The following is a 5594-nucleotide window of genomic DNA, read 5'->3' as shown; positions in this document are numbered from 1 at the left end:
ACTTTGAACAGTGGACGTTACATTTCAGCTGTGTTACGACCCGTGGCTACCCTTCATTCGATTCCTGCGAAACCATTTCTGCAGGATAATGCACGATCGCATGTTGCAGGTCCGGTACGGGCCTTTCTGGATACAGAAAATGTTCGACTGCTGCCGTGGCCAGCACATTCTCCACATCTCTCACCAACTGAAAACGTCTGGTCAATGGTGGCCGAGCAACTGGCTCGTCACAATACGCGAGTCACTACTCTTGATGAACTGTGGTATCGTGTTGAAGCTGCATGGGAAACTGTACCTGTACACGCCGTCCAAGCTCTATTTGACTCAATGTCCAGGCATATCAAGGCCGTTATTAAGGCCAGAGGTGGTTGTTCAGGGTACTGATTTCTCAGGATCTATGCACCCAAATTGCGTGAAGATGTAATCATATGTCAGTTCTAGTATATTTGTCCAATGAATACCCGTTTATAATCTGCATTTCTTCTTGATGTAGCAATTTTAATGGCCAGTAATGTATCTTCATAGTTTTTCTATGCCTTTGCAGTAAAAACTTTCAGAAATGTGCAGTTGGTCAATCTAAAGTATTACAATAATTCCAGAGAACCAGTTTAAGTAAATTACAGCGTGAAACTTCCTGGCAGATTAAAACTGTGTGCCCGACCGAGACTCGAACACGGGACCTTTGACTTTCGCGGGCAAGTGCTCTACCAACTGAGCTACCGAAGCACGACTCACGCCCGGTACCCACAGCTTTACTTCTGCCAGTATCTCGTCTCCTACCTTCCAAACTTTACAGAAGTTCTCCTGCGAACCTTGCAGAACTAGCACTCCTGAAAGAAATGATATAGCGGAGACATGGCTTAGCCACAGCCTGGGGGATGTTTCCAGAATGAGATTTTCACTCTGCAGCGGAGTGTGCGGTGATATGAAACTTCCTGGCAGATTAAAACTGTGTGCCCGACCGAGACTCGAAATCGGGACCTTTGCCTTTCGCGGGCAAGTGCTCTACCAACTGAGCTACCGACGCACGACTCACGCCCGGTACCCACAGCTCTACTTCTGCCAGTATCTCGTCTCCTAACTTCCAAACTTTACAGAAGTTCTCCTGCGAACCTTGCAGAACTAGCACTCCTGAAAGAAAGGCTATAGCGGAGACATGGCTTAGCCACAGCCTGGGGGATGTTTCCAGAATGAGATTTTCACTCTGCAGCGGAGTGTGCGCTGATATGAACTTCCTGGCAGATTAAAACTGTGTGCCCGACCGAGACTCGAACTCGGGACCTTTGCCTTTCGCGGGCAAGTGCTCTACCAACTGAGCTACCGAAGCACGACTCACGCCCGGTACCCACAGCTTTACTTCTGCCAGTATCTCGTCTCCTACCTTCCAAACTTTACAGAAGTTCTCCTGCGAACCTTGCAGAACTAGCACTCCTGAAAGAAAGGATATTGCGGAGACATGGCTTAGCCACAGCCTGGGGGATGTTTCCAGAATGAGAATTTCACTCTGCAGCGGAGTGTGCGCTGATATGAAACTTCCTTGCAGATTAAAACTGTGTGCCCGACCGAGACTCGAACTCGAGACCTTTGCCTTTCGCGGGCAAGTGCTCTACCAACTGAGCTACCGAAGCACGACTCACACCCTGTACCCACAGCTTTACTTCTGCCAGTATCTCGTCTCCTACCTTCCAAACTTGCCCGCGAAAGGCAAAGGTCCAGAGTTCGAGTCTCGGTCGGGCACACAGTTTTAATCTGCCAGGAAGTTTCATATCAGCGCACACTCCGCTGCAGAGTGAAAATCTCATTCTGGAAACATCCCCCAGGCTGTGGCTAAGCCATGTCTCCGCTATATCCTTTCTTTCAGGAGTGCTAGTTCTGCAAGGTTCGCAGGAGAACTTCTGTAAATTTTGGAAGGTAGGAGACGAGATACTGGCAGAAGTAAAGCTGTTGGTACCGGGCGTGAGTCGTGCTTCGGTAGCTCAGTTGGTAGAGCACTTGCCCGTGAAAGGCAAAGGTCCCGAGTTCGAGTCTCGGTCGGGCACACAGTTTTAATCTGCCAGGAAGTTTCATATCAGCGCACACTCCGCTGCAGAGTGAAAATCTCATTCTGGAAACATCCCCCAGGCTGTGGCTAAGCCATGTCTCCGCTATATCCTTTCTTTCAGGAGTGCTAGTTCTGCAAGGTTCGCAGGAGAACTTCTGTAAATTTTGGAAGGTAGGAGACGAGATACTGGCAGAAGTAAAGCTGTGGGTACCGGGCGTGAGTCGTGTTCGGTAGCTCAGTTGGTAGAGCACTTGCCCGCGAAAGGCAAAGGTCCTGAGTTCGAGTCTCGGTCGGGCACACAAATGGCTCTGAGCACTATGGGACTTAACATCTATGGTCATCAGTCCCCTAGAACTTGGAACTACTTAAACCTAACTAACCTAAGGACATCACACAACACCCAGCCATCACGAGGCAGTGAAAATCCCTGACCCCGCCGGGAATCGAACCCGGGAACCCGGGCGTGGGAAGCGAGAACGCTACCGCACGACCACGAGATGCGGGCTCGGGCACACAGTTTTAATCTACCAGGAAGTTTCATATCAGCGCACACTCCCCTGCAGAGTGAAAATCTCATTCTGGAAATTACAGCGTGTTTTTCTTCTGCTTCAAGACTAAACATGTTGTTGTGGTCTTCAGTCCTGAGGCTGGTTTGATGCAGCTCCCCATGCTACTCTATCCTGTGCAAGCTTCTTCATCTCCCAGTACCTACTGCAACCTACATCCTTCAAAATCTGCTTAGTGTATTCATCTCTTGGCCTCCCTCTACGATTTTTGCCCTCCACGCTGCCCTCCAATACTCAATTGGTGATCCCTTGATGCCTCAGAATATGTCCGAGCAACCGATCCCTGCTTCTAGTCAAGTTGTGCCACAAACTTCTCTTCTCCCCAAACCTATTCAATACCTCCTCATTAGTTATGTGATCTACCCATCTAATCTTCAGCATTATTCTGTAGCACCACATTTCGAAAGGTTCTATTCTCTTCCTTTCCAAACTATTTATCGTCCGCGTTTCACTTCCAAACATGGCTACACTCCTTACAAATACTTTCAGAAACGACTTCCTGACATTTAAATCTATACTCGATGTTAACAAATTTCTCTTCATCAGAAACGCTTTCCTTGCCATTGCCAGTCTACATTTTATATCCTCTCTACATCGGCCATCATCAGTTATTTTGCTCCCCAAATGGCAAAACTCCTTTACTACTTTAAGTGTCTCATTTCCTAATCTAATTCCCTCAGCATCAAAAAAAAATGGCTCTGAGCACTATGGGACTTAACATCCATGGTCATCAGTCCCCTAGAACTTAGAACTACTTAAACCTAACTAACCTAAGGACATCACACAACACCCAGCCATCACGAGGCAGAGAAAATCCCTGACCCCGCCGGGAATCGAACCCGGGAACCCGGGCGTGGAAAGCGAGAACGCTACCGCACGACCACGGGATGCGGGCCCCTCAGCATCACCCGACGTAATTCGACTACATTCCATTATCCTCCTTTTGCTTTTGTTGATGTTCATCTTATATCCTCCTTTCAAGAACTACCATTCCGTTCAACTGCTCTTCCAAGTCCTTTGCTATCTCTGACAGAATTACAATGTCATCGGCAAACCTCGAAGTTTTTATTTCTTTTCATTGGATTTTAATGCCTACTCCGAATTTTTCTTTTGTTTCCTTCACTGCTTGCTCAATATACAGATTGAATAACATCGGGGAAAGTCTACAACCCTGTCTCACTCCCTTCCCAACCACTGCTTCCCTTTCATGCCCCTCGACTCTTATAACTGCCATTTGGTTTCTGTACAAATTGTAAATAGCCTTTCGTTCCCTGTATTTTACCCCTGCCACCTTCAGAATGTGAAAGAGAGTATTCCAGTCAACATTGTCGAAAGCTTTCTCTAAGTCTACAAATGCTAGAAACGTAGGTTTGCCTTTCCTTAATCTCGCTTCTAAGATATGTCGTAGGGTCAGTATTGCCTCACGTGTTCCAACATTTCTACGGAATTCAAACTGATCTTCCCCGAGGTAGGCTTCTACTAGTTTTTGCATTCGCCTGTAAAGAATTCGCGTTAGTATTTTGCAGCTGTGGCTTATTAAACTGATTGTTCGGTAATTTTCACATCAGTCAACACCTGCTTTCTTTGGGATTGGAATTATTATATTCTTCTTGCAGTCTGGGGGTATTTCGCCTGTCTCATACATCTTGCTCACCTGATGGTAGAGTTTTGTCAGGACTGGCTCTCACAAGGCTGTCAGTAGTTCTAATGGAATGTTGTCTACTCCCGGGGCCTTGTTTCGACTCAGGTCTTTCAGTGCTCTGTCAAACTATGCACGCAGTATCATATCGCCCATTTCATCTTCATCTACATCCATTTCAATAATAATATAATGATAATAATAACATTACATAACGTCTGAAGAAGAAAGAAATAATAATAATAATTTCGCTTTCAGAGAATTTTCTGTTTTGGTTTTTCCACAGGCTTTTACGAATGTTTGCTAATGCTGAGCAGAAGTGATATCTGGAAAACATTATGTGTTACCCTAAAAGCATGAATGTCTAGTTTGCCTTAATGTTCCAGAACATCCTTAAAAGTCAACTGTAGCACATGAATCAGCGTTAAAACTGGGTGCGGGAAAAAGACGACGAAAAGTGGACACAAAATGTAACTGTCTGATTGACAAGCACTGGGTAGCTTTGATACGTCCTGGTCTTGCACTCAGATGGTGCTCAGACATACTACGCCAGTTTCCTGAGGTTGCGTACTGATTACCCACAACACAGTATATATACCACATTGCCATACATACTGAACCTCTCATTCACACGAAAACATACAGTTTGTCACCGAAAAGCTACTGGTGGTCACATAAGATTTCTCCCTATTGCTTGTTCAGTGAGTCTGACATACCACAGACAGCAGTCTGGACTAAAAAATACTTTAATCAAAACCAAAAACCTATATTTTTAAGAGAACTAGGAAACGAAATCTGGGATGAAGTCTGTAGAGAAATCATTGTAAATGAGAAAGTTTCCAAGTTCTCGACACTATTTGAATTCAACTTTGAAAACAAATTTCCAGAAACGCCCAAATCAGTAGTAACGTCGGAGAAAAACCAAAGAATAACAGATAATATCAAGAGCTGATTTGGAAAACCAGTCCTGAGCAAAGAAGGGAAAGTTGAAAGGTGGAAGGAGCATATCGAGGGACTATTGAAGGAACATGAACTCGAAGGCAATATTATAGAAATGGAAGAGGACGTAGATGAGATGGGAGACATGATACTGCGAGCAGAATTTGATAGAGTACTGGAAAATCTAAGTCGAAACAAGACCCTGGGAGCAGGCGACATTCTGTCAGAACTGGTGTCAGCCTTGGTAGAACCAGCTGTGACAAAACTCTTCCATCTGGCTTGCAAGATGTATGAGGCAGGCGAAGTACCCACAGAGTTGTGGAGGAACACGATAATTCCGATTCGAAAGGAAGCAGGTGTAAATATTACCGAACGATCAGTTTAATAAGTCATGGTTTGAAAATACTAA

At 45.4% G+C, this 5594-nt stretch overlaps 1 non-coding gene across 1 annotated transcript; it reads left to right on the top strand.

Moving 5' to 3' along the window:
• Positions 1-1964: 1964 nt before the first annotated feature.
• On the top strand, positions 1965-2039 carry Trnas-uga (transfer RNA serine (anticodon UGA)). The gene has a single exon. It is a non-coding gene; the product is annotated as a tRNA-Ser (tRNA).
• Positions 2040-5594: the final 3555 nt, after the last annotated feature.

The sequence above is a fragment of the Schistocerca nitens genome, chromosome 9 (assembly GCF_023898315.1).
Source record: "Schistocerca nitens isolate TAMUIC-IGC-003100 chromosome 9, iqSchNite1.1, whole genome shotgun sequence".
Lineage (NCBI taxonomy): Eukaryota > Metazoa > Arthropoda > Insecta > Orthoptera > Acrididae > Schistocerca > Schistocerca nitens.
The sequence above is the reverse complement of the archived record's forward strand: the minus strand, read 5'-3'. Positions and strand labels throughout refer to the sequence as shown.